The sequence below is a fragment of the Lucilia cuprina genome, chromosome 4 (genome assembly GCF_022045245.1).
Source record: "Lucilia cuprina isolate Lc7/37 chromosome 4, ASM2204524v1, whole genome shotgun sequence".
NCBI classification, from domain to species: Eukaryota; Metazoa; Arthropoda; class Insecta; order Diptera; family Calliphoridae; genus Lucilia; species Lucilia cuprina.
Genome location: NC_060952.1, coordinates 63,161,367 through 63,179,632, shown reverse-complemented (window position 1 = coordinate 63,179,632; position 18,266 = coordinate 63,161,367). Strand labels below are relative to the sequence as shown.

At 33.1% G+C, this 18,266-nt stretch overlaps 1 protein-coding gene across 2 annotated transcripts in view; it reads left to right on the top strand.

Annotated features, from left to right (window-relative positions):
* Positions 1-18,266, top strand: part of LOC111686654 (double-strand-break repair protein rad21 homolog) — a 106,371-nt gene that overhangs the window by 2,800 nt on the left and 85,305 nt on the right. The window lies entirely within an intron of this gene.

Genomic DNA, 18,266 nt, shown 5'->3' with positions numbered 1-18,266 from the left:
AAACAATGTCTTTTCATGTAAAAGTCCCAACTTTTAAAATAAAATAAAGTCTTAATACAAAAGATACCAAAAACTAATTTATTGAAAGGTGTTGGGTAGGGTGGGAGTTAGGGTTAAATATGGGTCGATCATCATAAAATTTAGATTTATGTTATATAATAGCTGTTTATACTGATTCTTATAGTGATATTAGTATAATTAAGAAACTTTTGGAATTAACGTCATTATCTGAAGGAGTGTTTGCTTGGGGACTACAGCCAAATAAGGACCGATCAATGCAAAAATAGGTATGAGTTTTCTGTAATCATTAGTGACTGTTGATTCATTCAACAATACAATACAAACCCCCCATATTATAGAAATTACAAACGGAATGATATAAGCTGAAAATAATAGTAATAGGTAATGAATAATAAATAAAAGGCTTTAAACGGAAGGCGTTTTAATAGACCAGATATTATTATCAATAGTTTGCCACGTAGGGACAAAGTTGTGTGATGCTGTCTTAAAAATGTTTAATTTTTTGGATGTCAATGTTAGTTTTAATGATGTGAATATTTGAAACTACATCAACAACAGAAAATCTGTTCTAGTTAAATTTAATTTGCTCTTGAAATGAGATGCTGTTATGAATAGTTATTTTAAAAAATGCAAAATTATGGAAACAGATATTCTAAAAAACAATGGTGATAAGCGATTTACCTCGAGTCTGTTTGTCTGTTGAAATCAGTTTTTAGAGGACCCCAGATATCGGCGAGATCCGAATCTTCAATAATTCTAAGGAGTGAGATCGAAAAATTCTTAACATACATATATGTTTATAAAAAAGAAACCACTAAACTTACTGCTTTATTTTTTTTATTTGATTCAAATTATTATTACAATTTACAAAAAAATATTTTTATAGTTTTAATCACTAGTGATGAAATTTTGAACCCTTTTCGGAAACCCTTCCATTAACGTTTTTATAGTGTTTTCTGTCACTTTGCTCGTCACATCTCCGTTTAAAATCTACCACACTTTTGGACACCTTTTTTGTACTCTTCAATTCTCTTTTAACAAGAGCACAATATCTCTCCACTGGCCTTATCTCCGGGCAGTTTGGAGGATTTGCCTCTCTTGGTACAAATACCACATTATTGTTCTTGTACCACTCAAGGGCTTGTTTACCATAGTGACAGGATGCCAAGTCAGGCCAAAAATAAGTGGACACATTATGAAGTCTTATGAATGGAAGCAGCCTTTTTTGTAAACATTCCTTGATGTAAATTTCGGTATTTATAGAGCCCGTTGTAACAAATGATTGGCTTCTTTTGCCGCAACTGCATATTGATTGCCATACCAAGAACTTTCTTGGAAATTTTGTCTGCTTTTGGGACCTAAACTTTTCTTCAACATTCCCTCGAGCATCAGCAACATAAAACTTTTGACCTGGAAGTTGCGAAAAATCTGCCAGAACATACGTTTCGTCATCCATTATGCAGCAAGAATATTTTTTTATAAAACTGGACTTCAATTTCCGTGCTCTGTTTTTGGCCTCTAAATTTTTAGCAGCGTTCCTGTCAGGAACTTTTTGAGCATTGTATGTTTTTAAACCTGCATTAGCTTTAACTTTTCGTACCAAATAGTCCGAGCACTGAGCTAACCGAGCTGCTTTCCTACCGGATGTGTTGGGAGCTCTTTTGAAAATGCGTTCTATTTTTTTGGCTTTAGAAACATCATGTGGACCATTCCTTCTACCTGAACCAGGTTTTCTATCAACTGACAAGTTCTCCCGGTACTGTTTAATAACATTGGAAACAGTTTGACGGCAGACCTTTGTACGCTTGGCCAACTTTTTGTAAGACCAAGTTGGGTTTAGTTGAAAATATTTAATAATTTCAGTACGCACTTTTTTCTGGTCACTCATTTTAATCAGATTAACAAAAAAATTAATATAATTGACATTGCACATAATAAATGAAGGGTGTGAAGTTAAATTCGTCGGCCAGATACGTCCCACAACACATTTGTCAAATACGTTCCACATACTGTAAAATTCGTTTTCAAATTAAATTAATTGATTTTATAATAAAACAAACGCCAAATAAAATGTTTTTGTGAAAAAAAGTAAAAATATTTTAAAATATATTCCGAAAATAAATATATAAAATAAAAATTAATAAAAATAATTGTATACTCATAAAAAATGGTGGTTAAATATAAAATTTTTAAATGAAAAAAATCGACACTTTGAGAAGACATGAATTGGGGTACCGGCATAGTGGAAGTAGCCCAGGACTAGTTCTTTCCAAAAACATATAGCTTATATGCAATTCCAGCTCTGGATAATTTTTACGAATTTTTGAAAAAAACACAAAATTTTGCCAAAAAATCAGAAATTTTCAAGTGGCTCCAACAGGTATTTAGAGAAGACATGAATCGGGGTAGCGAAAAACCGGAAGTAGCCCAGGACTAGTTCTTTCCAAAAACATATAATTTATATGCAATTCCAGCTCTGGATAATTTTTACGAATTTTTGAAAAAACATAAAATTTTGCCAAAAAATCAGAAAATTTCAAGTGGCTCCAACGGGTATTTAGAGAAGACATGAATCGGGGTAGCGAAAAACTGGAAGTAGCCCGGGACTAGTTCTTTCCAAAAACATATAGTTTATATGCAATTCCAGCTCTGGATAATTTTTACGAATTTTTGAAAAAACGTAAAATTTTGCCAAAAAAATCAGAAATTTTCAAGTGGCTCCAACGGGTATTTAGAGAAGACATGAATCGGGGTAGCGAAAAACTGGAAGTAGCCCAGGACTAGTTCTTTCCAAAAACATATAGTTTATATGCAATTCCAGCTCTGGATAATTTTTACGATTTTTAAAAAACACAAAATTTTGCCAAAAAAATCAGAAATTTTCAAGTGGCTCCAACGGGTATTTAGAGAAGACATGAATCGGGGTAGCGAAAAACCGGAAGTAGCCCAGGACTAGTTCTTTCCAAAAACATATAGTTTATATGCAATTCCAGCTCTGGATAATTTTTACGATTTTTTAAAAAACACAAAATTTTGCCAAAAAATCAGAAAATTTCAAGTGGCTCCAACGGGTATTTAGAGAAGACATGAATCGGGGTAGCGAAAAACTGGAAGTAGCCCAGGACTAGTTCTTTCCAAAAACATATAGTTTATATGCAATTCCAGCTCTGGATAATTTTTACGAATTTTAAAAAAAACGTAAAATTTTGCCAAAAAAATCAGAAATTTTCAAGTGGCTCCAACGGGTATTTAGAGAAGACATGAATCGGGGTAGCGAAAAACTGGAAGTAGCCCAGGACTAGTTCTTTCCAAAAACATATAGTTTATATGCAATTCCAGCTCTGGATAATTTTTACGATTTTTAAAAAAACACAAAATTTTGCCAAAAAATCAGAAATTTTCAAGTGGCTCCAACGGGTATTTAGAGAAGACATGAATCGGGGTAGCGAAAAACTGGAAGTAGCCCGGGACTAGTTCTTTCCAAAAACATATAGTTTATATGCAATTCCAGCTCTGGATAATTTTTACGATTTTTTAAAAAACACAAAATTTTGCCAAAAAATCAGAAATTTTCAAGTGGCTCCAACGGGTATTTAGAGAAGACATGAATCGGGGTAGCGAAAAACTGAAAGTAGCCCAGGACTAGTTCTTTCCAAAAACATATAGTTTATATGCAATTCCAGCTCTGGATAATTTTTACGAATTTTTGAAAAAACGTAAAATTTTGCCAAAAAAATCAGAAATTTTCAAGTGGCTGCAGCGAGTATTTGGAGAAGAAATAAATCGGAATACCAACAGAGCGGAAGTAAACCAGGACCTGTCTTTTCCAAAAATATATAGCTTAAATGCAATTCCAGCTCTGGGTAATTTTTTTTTTAAACATTAAGTTTTACAAAAATTGGAGTAATTTAAATATGTGCATAGCTAAATTATTTTCTCGTGAAAGAATGAATTCCAGGCAGTAAAAAACTGTAAAAACTTCACTACATCTACGAATACAATAAATGTAATTTTAAAAACTATACAATAGTCATTTGGAGTGGGCTTGGATTGCTGAAAAAATCTAAAATTTTCCCAACATTTTTGCTTTTTCGGCTTTTTTAGATTTATTGTGAAATATTTAGTTTTTTAATACATTTTCTAATATTCACATTCACAGCATTTGTGAAACCTTTAAATTTTAAAAATGTTTTTATTTTTAGGAAATTCGACTGACTTTCTAGATAAAGGGTCTAAGAAAATTGAAAATCAAAGATTTCACTATTTTTGAATTAGTTTAGGGTTTTTGAGATTCATTTTCCAATTATCACAACAAATTCTAAAATATTACCTGTGAATTGTTATCGTGAAAGTTCAGTGCACTTTAACGTTCAAGTAGAGTCGAAGCGACTCCGTTTTAACTTTATTATTACCTGCAAAATTATATCCTTCAAGAATTTACATAAATCATATATAATAAACGCGATCCTAACAAATTTACAAAAAAGACCCAAAACGATCAATCCAATTGACACAGATGCAAAAACATTTTTAATTTGTGTAAAATTTACACAATATTTTGCTACCTGTGTCACTCTCATAATAAATTCTTAAAAATTATGAATTACAGCGATATTTGTACCTATCCTGATATAAATTAATTCACAGTTTTTTTATTTTACTAATTCGATATAGGCAACAAGTTAAAACATTACTGAAATGAAATTTCTTAATTTTTTTTAAATAAATCTTATGTGCTAAATTTGAATAATTTTTACAATTATGTGCAATTTTTTTTCAAATATTACACATATAAATACTACAATTTTACGGATTTTTTTTAATAATTAAGTGAAACTCTCTATAACTTTTGCTCCCCTCGATCAAAATGATTTACGCTAACGGATTCATCACGTATTAGAGTCAGTTTATATTCACACAAAATATTTTAAATGTGCCATCAAAAAATTTTTCTATTTTTTAACTCTAAAATTAAAAATGTTTGCCAATTGCTCATATATGGCCTCATAATAGTTAGGAAAGCGAAGTTCTTCTCCTAGGTAACTTCTAAGTCCTACGTATCGTTTGGCAAATAAAGTTGTCAAGATCGGTTGACAGATTCGCCCTATAAAGAAACATATATACTAATAATTTTATGGTAGTAAATGGGTAAAGAAGTTAAAACTTTAAAACCAAATGCTATTTCTTTGGGAAATGTTAAATATAGTTCTTCAAGAATATATGAAATACCCAGGAAGTACATGCAGCATTATTTGTTTGCTAGTCAAATGTTCTACTCCTGTGCTTAGATTTTTTATTGTTCTTCAAATAATGGTTTTAACATTCACCTGCAAATTTATTTTGTTATCTTATTTGTAAAACACAATTGTTTCACGCAATCGGTTAAAATATGAAAACTAAGTAACAAATCAATAATAAAGCATATACTCCTATACTACATTAACAGTCATTACTAAAGTACCTCAAATTAATGCAGACGCTAATTACTAGTCACTGAAAAGTAACTGGTTATGTAAGTACAACCTTTAAAATAGTTTTTAACGGGTCTTCTCGCAAAAAATCGTAAAAATTATACAGAGCTGGAATTGCATATAAACTATATGTTTTTGGAAAGAACTAGTCCTGGGCTACTTCCAGTTTTTCGCTACCCCGATTCATGTCTTCTCTAAATACCCGTTGGAGCCACTTGAAAATTTCTGATTTTTTGGCAAAATTTTGTGTTTTTTTAAAAATCGTAAAAATTATCCAGAGCTGGAATTGCATATAAACTATATGTTTTTGGAAAGAACTAGTCCTGGGCTACTTCCAGTTTTTCGCTACCCCGATTCATGTCTTCTCTAAATACCCGTTGGAGCCACTTGAAAATTTCTGATTTTTTGGCAAAATTTTATGTTTTTTTCAAAAATTCGTAAAAATTATCCAGAGCTGGAATTGCATATAAACTATATGTTTTTGGAAAGAACTAGTCCTGGGCTACTTCCAGTTTTTCGCTACCCCGATTCATGTCTTCTCTAAATACCCGTTGGAGCCACTTGAAAATTTCTGATTTTTTGGCAAAATTTTGTGTTTTTTTAAAAATCGTAAAAATTATCCAGAGCTGGAATTGCATATAAACTATATGTTTTTGGAAAGAACTAGTCCTGGGCTACTTCCAGTTTTTCGCTACCCCGATTCATGTCTTCTCTAAATACCCGTTGGAGCCACTTGAAAATTTCTGATTTTTTGGCAAAATTTTGTGTTTTTTTAAAAATTCGTAAAAATTATCCAGAGCTGGAATTGCATATAAACTATATGTTTTTGGAAAGAACTAGTCCTGGGCTACTTCCAGTTTTTCGCTACCCCGATTCATGTCTTCTCTAAATACCCGTTGGAGCCACTTGAAAATTTCTGATTTTTTGGCAAAATTTTGTGTTTTTTCAAAAAATCGTAAAAATTATCCAGAGCTGGAATTGCATATAAACTATATGTTTTTGGAAAGAACTAGTCCTGGGCTACTTCCAGTTTTTCGCTACCCCGATTCATGTCTTCTCTAAATACCCGTTGGAGCCACTTGAAAATTTCTGATTTTTTGGCAAAATTTTGTGTTTTTTAAAAAATCGTAAAAATTATCCAGAGCTGGAATTGCATATAAACTATATGTTTTTGGAAAGAACTAGTCCTGGGCTACTTCCAGTTTTTCGCTACCCCGATTCATGTCTTCTCTAAATACCCGTTGGAGCCACTTGAAATTTTCTGATTTTTTGGCAAAATTTTGTGTTTTTTAAAAATCGTAAAAATTATCCAGAGCTGGAATTGCATATAAACTATATGTTTTTGGAAAGAACTAGTCCTGGGCTACTTCCTGTTTTTCGCTACCCCGATTCATGTCTTCTCTAAATACCCGTTGGAGCCACTTGAAAATTTCTGATTTTTTGGCAAAATTTTATGTTTTTTCAAAAATTCGTAAAAATTATCCAGAGCTGGAATTGCATATAAACTATATGTTTTTGGAAAGAACTAGTCCTGGGCTACTTCCAGTTTTTCGCTACCCCGATTCATGTCTTCTCTAAATACCCGTTGGAGCCACTTGAAAATTTCTGATTTTTTGGCAAAATTTTGTGTTTTTTAAAAAATCGTAAAAATTATCCAGAGCTGGAATTGCATATAAACTATATGTTTTTGGAAAGAACTAGTCCTGGGCTACTTCCAGTTTTTCGCTACCCCGATTCATGTCTTCTCTAAATACCCGTTGGAGCCACTTGAAATTTTCTGATTTTTTGGCAAAATTTTGTGTTTTTTTAAAAAATCGTAAAAATTATCCAGAGCTGGAATTGCATATAAACTATATGTTTTCATGTTTTTCAAAGGTAACTTGATCAAAAAAAATCAAATAATACTTTGGTTGAAAAATGTAATGAAAAACGTGTGTTAAGAATTTTTCGATCTCACTCCTTATTAAACATGCTTTCGAGAAAGATGTACACGTGTGTGTGTAGATGTATTTGCTTTTATTCAGCTGTGTATTTTTTTAATGTTTTTATTAACTAGACTGTGAGATCAATTATATTTAAAATACACTATGGTGAAGGGTATATAAGATTCGGCACAGCCGAATATAGCACTCTTATTTGTTTATCAAGATTTTGTGTTTTTTAAAAAATCGTAAAAATTTTCCAGAGCTGGAATTGCATATAAACTATATGTTTTTGGAAAGAACTAGTCCTGGGCTACTTCTACTCTTCCGCTACCCTGATTCATGTCTTCTCTAAATACCCGTTGGAGCCACTTGAAAATTTCTGAATTTTTGGCAAAATTTAATGTTTTTTCAAAAATTCGTAAAAATTATTCAGAGCTGGAATTGCATATAAACTATATATTTTTGTAAAGAACTAGTCCTGGGCTACTTCCACTCTTCCGCTACCCCGATTCATGTCTTCTCCAAATACCCCTTCAAAAATTCATAAAAATTATCCAGAGCTGGAATTGCATATAAACTATATATTTTTGGAAAGAACTAGTCCTGGGCTACTTCGACTATGCCGGTACCCCAATTCATGTCTTCTCAAAGTGTCGATTTTTTTCATTTGAAAATTTATGAGTATACAATTATTTTAATTAATTTTTATTTTACATTTTTATTTTGGGAATATATTTTTTTAATCCAAGGTGATCAAAATTTCGTTTTAAATACGTATCGAAATAAAAGTGAATTTTATCGAATTAGCAAAGTTATAGAGTTTCCAAAAAATATTTCTACAATTATTAACGCAATTTGCAAATTTCAATTTGCCGATTTTTATGAAATTTTTGTTCTTAAAAAATTTAAATATTATGTCATAAAAATACTAGTATTTTTAAGTATGTTTTGAACGTTAGAAATTTTCTAAAGGCATGTACAAATGTAAACCGATTTTGTCCATTTTAAATACCAATCAAACTGCAACAATAGTTTAGGTCCTATCGTTCTTTCAAGCGACTGACAGACATGTCTAGATCGTTTGAGAATAAGAATATAGAAAATTTCGATGTTACAAATGAGATCAAAGATTTATAATCGGAACTAGATAATTTAAATTAAATGTTTCTCTTTTCTTAGTTTTTTAATCACTTTCTGGTTAACAGTTTTTCAAATCAGACCAACAGTTAAAAAGGCGTTTTGCACCTATGTATATCGGAAATTTATTGTAAACATTTCAGAATTTTTAAAACTTCTTGATGATGTAAAATATGATAAATAAACATTTTATAAAAAGTTCGGCTTTCGGTGTTTGGTCAAAATTTCGCCGAACACCGAACATTGGCCGAACATCATTTTTTACCGAACCCTGAAGACGTACCCGAAAGTTCGGTTGGACACTATTGATTTGTCTATGAGGTATGTTTGACTTAATAAAAATACTAGTTCCTTGTTTAGAGGTGGAGTTGAGAACTGACTTCACGAAAAACCCGTTGTAGTTTTTGGAAGGTATAGGTGTAAAGTTGTAAGCGCAGTGAGTTTCTTAAAGCGATGTAAAACAGGGATCCATATCCTTTATAAGTAACTGTAGCTCTTGAATGTTTTTAGAAGGCCGTGTATATTCCATTGTAAAACAGTAAAACTCATAAGCTGAGCGCAAAAAGAAAAAATATGGCGGGATATGAGACACAATGGTTAGGTTATGCAGACTGCTTACTGACAAGAGTAACTCTTTACTTAAGTACTTTAAGGTCCCTTTGTAACGTCTGCAAAGAGAAGAAGATTAGGGAGAAAATATTTGAAAGGAAAAATAGTGATATGGACTGAAGTGAAGATACATATAATAAAAATAGAGATGTTTAGTTTAGTTTAAAAGGGTTGTATATCAATGTATACATCCACTCGGAGACCTAATGGTCCATTGTGAATCCCTTTAGTAAAAGACAAGGAGAAAACAGAAGAGAACAGAAGAAAGGAGAGATGAGAAGAGTGAGATTTTCCCTCCAAAAAGAGAACAGAAAAAAGAAGTGGTCATGGAAGGGAAATCCTTAATTGTTTATTAACTGAAAATCCAAAAAGTTCCCCTAGGTTACACCCTGCTACATCTCCTAGTTCATCGTGGAATCCTTTACCTAGCCATTTCAGTCTCAGACTCTGTAATCTGGGACAGTGGCATAAAATATGCTCTACTGTCTCCAGTTCATCTTCGTCCTCACACAACCTGCAAAAATCCTGTGTGTTACCGACCCCATTACCCCTAAAGGCTCCAATTGAGCAGTGTCCGGTTATTACCCCTACTAAAATCCTTGCACTCTTCCTGTCCAATCCTAATAGCATTCTGGTTGCTTTTGGATTTAACTTCGGCCATAGTGTCCTAGAAACCCTACAATCCAGTCTACTGTACCAGGATTGGTTGGTGTTTTTTTTTGAAAAAAAAAAAAAAAAATAGAGATAATAATAGCGCATAAATATAAGGCCAAGACTATGTTTCAAGAAACAAACGATTATAGTGTGTAATTAGTGACACACCCACTTTGACAATTTCAAGAATGCTAGTATACACCCAGGTTGAACATCTGATAGATCAGATAGATCAGAGAAGTAAGACGAGCACAGCGCCTGATGCCGGAACGATTGCAGGCCGGACAGTTACAGAGAAGATGGGTAATTGATTCCTCCTCCTCATTATGACAAAAGTCATAATATGGAATACTGATACGTCTAGCATGGTTTCCGAACTTCGAATGACCAGTAAGAATCGATAACAGAGCGCTAAGATACATTCTGTTTAGCCCTATAATGTAGGATGTTTTATGAGAATCCATACGAGGCCACGATCGAGCAGGTGTGCTCCTGAGATCACCGTTCCTGAGCTAATCTAAAGCAATGATCAAGTATTTGTTTCTTGATGGCCGTTAAGGGGACACCACAGAACTGGTCTATATCCAGTATGGACATCCTCCTACCGGCTTTTGCCAAAATGTCAGCAGTAGTATTGCCCGTTTTATCCCCGTGTCCTTTGACCCAAACGAGGGTAATTCTTGAATGTCTCGCCATCTCATTTAGAGACGCATTCTTGGACAAGTTTTGATGTAGAATACACACCTATCAGGGATTTTATGGCGGTTTGACTGTCAGTATAGATTTTCATTGAATATCCAATAGTACCTAAGCCAATTAGATGCCTTCATTATAGCTGAGATTTCAGCCTGTAAAATAGTACATTCATCGTTGAGTCGGAAAGAGATTTTCGTCCCGAATTCTTCAATGAATATACCCCCGCCAACACCTTTTATTGTTTTAGAGCCATCTGTATACACATTTAAGCTTTCAACGCTATCAGGTGTCAATTCATTATAATTACAAATTAAACTATATCGGAAGTTCCTTGAAATGCACGGTTCCGGAATTTGGTAGTCAGTAGCATGATGTAGGTTTGGTAGAAGATCTACAATCTTAGCATGACCTTTGGAACCAATCTGGCTGCAGTATTCATTGCCAATTGTTTAGCAAGAATGTCCACAGGCAGCCAGTTCAGCATGGCAAACAACGCTTTACTGGGCGTAGTCCTAAGTACACCTGTTATAAGAAGAGCAGATTGTCTCATAACTTTTGTGAAAATGTTTCTGTTAGATGTTTTGTCCAGTGCATACCACCAGACAATTATACCATACATCATTATCGGCATAATCACAGCCTCATATAGCCAATTTACATTTCCAGGGTTGATACCCCAATGCAGGCCAATAGCCTTTATACAAACGTACAACGCCCTGATGGCTTTAGAAGATCTGGAGATGATATTCAAGCTCCAAGACAATTTTATATCGAAAATAACACCTAAGTATTTAGCGCTATCCGACAGCGTGAGAACCTCGCCATTGAGACGTGGAAGGGGGAATTGAGGAATTTTGTATTTGTTCGTGAACAATACTAGTTCCGTTTTTCCTGGGTTTACGCTGAGACCGCATTAACATTCCATGAGCTTATTATCTTCAGCGCTTCTTCTAATCTTTGAGACAGAGTCTCAAGATGCATTCCAGTTACCGCTACTGCAACTTCGTCAGCGTAAGCAACCGTCTTAAAACCTAGTGAGTCAAGTTTAACCAATAGTTCATTTATTGCCATATTCCAAAGAATAGGGGACAACACCCCTCCTTGAGGGGTCCCCCTGATGGCTTTTTTACAGATTGTTGTATCACCCAGTGAAGATACAATAGTCCGTTCAGATAGTAAGTTCTTTACAAAACTTACAATAGATCGATCCACACCCATCCGAGAGAGGGATTGACAGATAGGTGAGGATCTGACGTTATAACAAATTTACCTCTCATGTAGGCATGCTGAGAGTTTGAAAGAAGAGATTTGTCAATAGATATCCTGATATTGATATCAATTATTCTCTCCAGAGTTTTAAGCAAGAATGACGCCAGACTAATGGGTCTCAAATATTTTGCCTTGGTGTGAGATGTCTTTCCCCCTTTAGGGATAAAGATCACGTTACACTTAGTCCACTGAACAGGAAAGTAAGACCAGTGTAAGCAGGCCTTGTAAATACTAGTTAGCCAGGTAATGATACGATCTAAATTATTTTGTAGATCCGCTGGAATGATGCCATCAGGCCAGGTGATTTATAGGTGTCAAAACTCCTTATTGCCCAGCGGATGATGTCATCATCTATTGAAACATCTGCAGTGGTATTACCAAGTTCAATACCATGCAGATTATATGCAGCTGAGTCACCAGTAGGGATACAACCGGGAAAGTGAGTATTCAAGAGGAGTTCAAGTGTCTCTTGACTACCTGCAGTCCAGTTTCCGTCCGATTTTTGTATATAACTTGGGACGGAAAGAAGATTTAGACAGGATCTTACGAAGACGACTCGTATCTGATGAATTTTCTATAGAACTACAGAAATTTCTCCAGGAACTACGCTTTGCATTTCGTACCAGATTTTTAAATTCATTAACTTTTGACTTATAAAGAGACCAGATACCAGTTCTCTTTGCCTCGTTAAATAATTTTCGACATATCCTACGAGTTTTCGCAATTTCGGGGTCCCACAAATGGGGTTTTCCCTTTCTACAGTCCCTATTTGTGGCTACACTAATAGAGCTTGAGATCCAGTTAACGACTAAATCAATGTCACTTCTACTTTCTATCGTTGGAACAGTAGGAAGAATATCATTCAAGGTCGCTTTGTGTACCTCCCAATTTGTCTTTCTTCTGTTAAGAAATGGTTCTATAATCTTTGCTTGAACTACTATTTCGAATTCTATAAAGCAGTGATCAGAGAAGGAGCATTCGTTTGAGACCTTCCAACCCTGAATTAGATCAGTATGGTTTGCATTCACAACCGTAATATCCAGAACCTCCCTTCTATTTGCAACTATGAAAGTAGGTTCTGAACCTCTATTTACTTCTACTAGGTTATTGTCTAATAGAAAATCTAAAAGAGACTCAACCATTGGGGTAGTATCTGAGCTTCCCCAGACCGTGTGGTGCGCATTTGCATCTGCACCCATGATAAGCGGAATATGTCGCCTATCTGCCTCACACACAATGTCTCTCACCAGGCTGGTCGCCGTGGTCGTGTGCCATATAGCTACTTAGAAGCCAGATGTTTGAGTTATCAGACTCCCAAGCAACCGCAACAGTATCTTCTTCGCTGTAATCAGACAGGATAAAGATATTTAAATGACTCTTAGCCAGAATACAGGATCTTATATTACCTGAGCAGTTAGCATAAAGAAGCTTATAGCCTTTGATAGAGAGTCCACGAACTTTACCATGGTGGGTCCACGGTTCCTGGACAAGAATTAGCTCCTCCCCTCTTTCGGACAAACGGAGGTGCAGGGCAGCAGGTGCTGCTTTGGAGTGGTGAAGGTTAATCTGTAATACCTTCATCATCTCCAAAGTCAGGATCATAGACGACTGTTACGTCGACATCTTCCGGATCAGAATCCAAAAGGGTGTCGTCGTCCTCCGCCATTTTCAGATCGTCGAGGAGTTTTCCCAATTGACCTGTGGTCGATCCTGTAGGATAATTTTTTTACCCTCATACAAGCTTGGAGCACTCTAATGTATATACTTTGTTGGGTCTCAGATGAATACTTCTTGGTGTTACACACGGAATGACAATGTTATATATACCCTCTATCACCACTGATGATGGCGGAGGGTATATAATGGAGTGTTATTTAAAATTATGGCAATTAAATTCTTTAGAACAGTATCACCCATGATAAAAAGATATTTTATTTTTGTAAATCGGACAAATCTTTTAGAAAATATAAGGAAATATGTTTTCAAATATATTATTTTTTTGTAAAATATAAATATTTTAGAAAACATAACAATATATGTTATCAAATACAGCCACACAAGATATAAAGATTATAAAAATGCAGAAACATGAGATAATATGTACCTTTTAATTATGCACAAGTTTTATATACCCAGAAATTACAAGAATTTTTGGCCAATTCTTTATTTTTTTACATTTTAAGAAAACAACTTTATGCATTTAATATTTCTTTCGTTTAATATGTAATATCAAGTCACAAGACTTGAAAGAATACGTCCATAAAATTTTGTGGTCAAGAGTAGTTGCTTGCTGAAGAATTAAACACTTAAGTTAAATTTTCTCAAAAACAGCTTGAAACCGACAAGCTTTTTTTAAAAGTTTTGGATTTAATAAAGATGGTTTACAAATGATAAAGTCAATTCTGCTAATGTCGACTACTGAATGACTATAGTCAGTATTTAATTATTGTGCCAAAAATTACGTTGTCGCAAAGTTTTGAAACCGAATTTATACAATTTTATAATAATAATTATTAATTGTTAGTCTAAGCAATCATATATGGCCTAACCAATAGGCTCGATTGTAAAAATGAATCTTAAATAAATAAATAAATAATTAAAATATTTTAAATATTTGGGTAAATTTTATTTTTATTTTTAAGTTTCATTTTAAAACGCCATTTTTGGATTTGTTGAACTTTTAACTTTAAAGCGCTATAACTTAACGGCTCTTGATAAAAATTATTCACGAAAAGGTTAGGGGTAATTCCTAAAAATTTTAAATTAGTGTAGTCAGGAAAGTTATTACATCATTACGTGTTATAACATCACTTTCAAGATACTTGGATCTAACTTCGACGAATGCCTGACAGTGGCAGAGAAAGTGCTCCAGAATTTCACTGTTCTCTCCACATTCTCTACATTCGTCTGAATCCGCACGGCCAATTTTGTATAGATGTGCTTGTAATCCACTCAGAATACGAAACATCACACTAACTTCAGACTTGCACATTTTGAGGAGATTTTTCGTCTTATTCTCATCAGGGTCACCCCATAGGACCTTTGTGGAGTAAAGGTAACATAATGAATCGAAAAAATTTAAGTTGATATAATTAAATTTTTAAGGGTGCAATGATTTTTAAATTTAAAACTTCAAAACTGGCGCTTTTTCACATCATTTGCCCTTAAAAACTAAGTTAACGAAGTGATCGGGAAAAACAAAAATATATTCGTACTCTATGGACAAAACGGAATTGGTATATGAGAACCCCTGCACTGAGAAATTATTTACACAAAACCAAAATTAACACTTTTCAGTATTTTTTATGTCCAACTTTTTTTGTTTTGTTAAGCTTTTTGCAAATCGGAACCTGGCAACCCTAATGTGGAGCCTGACTTAAGTTAGAATCCATAAAAGGGAAAAGTACCAATACTTTTTCGATATTTTATAATATTAATCCCAAAGACATGAAATTAGGTATGTAAAAGCCGGATTAGGCGAGAACACATTAAAGGGGACTTTTTCGTTCTACAAAAGGTTCTTTTTAAATTTTCTATAATATTGAACCTATAAACATGAAATGTATCATGTAAAGTCTTGATTAGTACCAAAAGAGGACTTTATTGTACTTTTTCGTTCTACAAAAGGTATTTTTTGAATTTTCTATGATATTGAATATAGAAACATGAAATTTGTTGAGAAGAGAATTTAAATTTTATAATATCCATAATTTTCTGCATTCATGATGTAATAAGTAAGGTGAGTAAGGCGTTTAGGCAACAATCGCAACAAACACAATATTTTTTTGTTTGTTTAGAGTATGGGTTTTGTCAAAATGAAATTTCTAAAATTGAAAAATAATAAATATTGGAAAGAAAATTTGTTGTGTATTTCACAATATTACATATAAAACCGTCGTTGCATTTAAATTGTATTCGCAGCAGGACAACGTCTTATTGGTGCTTCATCTGATATTCTTCATTTGGAACCCTTTTATCAGCATTTTCATTCATAATTATTCATTTGATTTTTTTTTTTCGTTTGAAACACACAAATTTAATTTTTATGTTAGAATAAAAATAAATAAATAATTTTTGACAAAACCTAAGCACTTTTACAATAAACAAATAAAAATCAGCTGCCTTGATGATTTCACCTTACTTAGTGCATCCTGCCTGCATTTGTATATTAATTGTTCTAAGTAGTTTTTTTTTAAATTATTTTTATAAATAATTTATTTTCTTCAGTCTGTTCAATAAATTTATCACAATATATTTGTTCAATAAATTTATGACAATAGGTTATGGGCAAAGAATAAATAAGAAGTGAAACGCTGTCAAAAAGTACCTAAGTCTACTGTCAGTCGGTACCTTCTCTGTCAAAATATGTTTTTGTTTATTTGAAACAAAATAAAATTTTAATAATAAAAAAATTTAAAAAGTTTAGTTTGTAAAGAAATAATATTGTTTGCACAAAAAATACATTTCAACCATCTTCCGCATTGCGCCCTTTCTGAGGTCCGCTGTCTTTAGCCAAACTTCATCAGTTTAGAATAGAACTTTAATGGCACAAATCAGGTCATTCCAGATATCAACTATCCCCCGTATTGCGCACGTTGAGAAGGCTGTTGTCTTTAGCCACACTTTGGTAGCCACAACACAACTTTATTGGCACAAATCAGGCCAATTCAGATATCAACAATCTTTAGTATTGCGCCCGTTTTCGCCCACTTTCGTTTGCCAAACTTTTGTAGCTAGAGATACAAATTTCGTGGCACAAATCAGATTATTCCAAAATCTTGCTTTTGTCAGGTCCTATGCCAATTCCTCTGTAACATTTAACAATAGCATCCACCTTAATATAAGTATATAAACATGCATATCCCTTAAAATTCCATTTAAAATCACTGCATGTTTTTTGAAATAAAATTAAGAATTTTTTTAAAAGACAAACATCAAAAAATATTTTAATTTATTTTGACATTGAGCTCATACAATTACAAAAACAAAATACATGTTGTTTTTGTATTGTTGTAGTGATGCATATACCTGTTTAGTGTACCCTGAGTAGAATTCTCAAGCCAACATAGTTGCAAAAAATCGGATTTAAAAATTTTGAAAAAAAAATATTACATTTGAATTTATAGTTTAAGAGATTTCTTTAAATATTTTGCAACATAATTTATCTATAAACATTATATATGAACGTATCTTTGCTTTTTAATATGTAATATTGAAATAATAATTAAGTTAGTAGAAATATTTTTTTCTTGTACATACGAAAATTTACAACATTGTTCTTTTTTTATTTAATTTTCGGGCTATTAAATATATATAAAATGGGCAAAAAATAATAAAATATAACGTTAAGTGATAAAAAAATATTTTCAAGTTCTATAAGCCAAGAATTTTCGCGACTAAGTTTTGAAGTTTGGAGAGAGAGTAAGTTTCTTACATATGTGTTGGAGTTACACAGAACTCGTCTGTGAGAAGAGCGTAACGTTGTTGTTGTAAAAAAATGACAGCATTTCACTTCTTAGTGGTTATGGGTCTTACGTCGCGTGTAAAAAAATATTTAAAAAATTGAAAAGATAATTTGTGTTATAAATCAAATATTTTTATATTGAATAAAAAAAATATAAAATATTTTGGTTAAAAACAACGACTTTAGAAAAATGTCAAACCTCCCTGGATCATTTGCATTGGACAAATTAAAAGGTAGGGAGAACTTTGATGTCTGGAAAAGACAGGCAAGAGCGTGTTTGGTCATTAAGAATTGTTGGAGCGTTGTTCAGAATGGCGTAATAGGTGATGGAGATTCAAATATAAATAAAATAGCATTAGCAGAAATCACGCTAATGAATGGTCCTTGTAAAAGTATATAGAGCCAGGATTAAGTAGGAACCCATAAAATATGATTTTTTGGTACTTTTTCGTTCTTAAAAAAGTACTTTTTGAAATTTTTATTGAACCTAAAAATATGAAATTACATGTAGATCCTGCATTATGTGAGAACCTACAAAAGGGTACTTTTTGGTACTTTGTCGTTCTTCAAAAGGTACTTTTTGAATTTTAATTTTGAACCATTAAGTGAAAATCCATAAAAGGGGACTTTTGGGTATTTTTTGATTTCACCTTCGTGAGAAGGGTATATAAGTTTGTCATTCCGTAATTTCTATAATATAATTTTCCGATCCTATAAAGTATATATTCTGGATCCTTATAGATACCAGAGTCGAGTAAGCCATGTCAGTCTGTCTGTTGAAATCACTTTAGAGGACCCCAGATATCGGCGAGATCCGAATCTTTAACAATTCTGATAGACATGCTTACGAAAATAGACATGCTTTAAAATCAGCAAAATCGATCCATAAATAACAGAGATATGAGCAAAAATCCGAGACGACCTCTGAAAATTGCATAAAAAAAAGAAAAGAAAAATAAGCAACAACAACACTGAGAATTGGAAAAAGATGTACATGTGCGTGTAAATGTATTTGGTTTA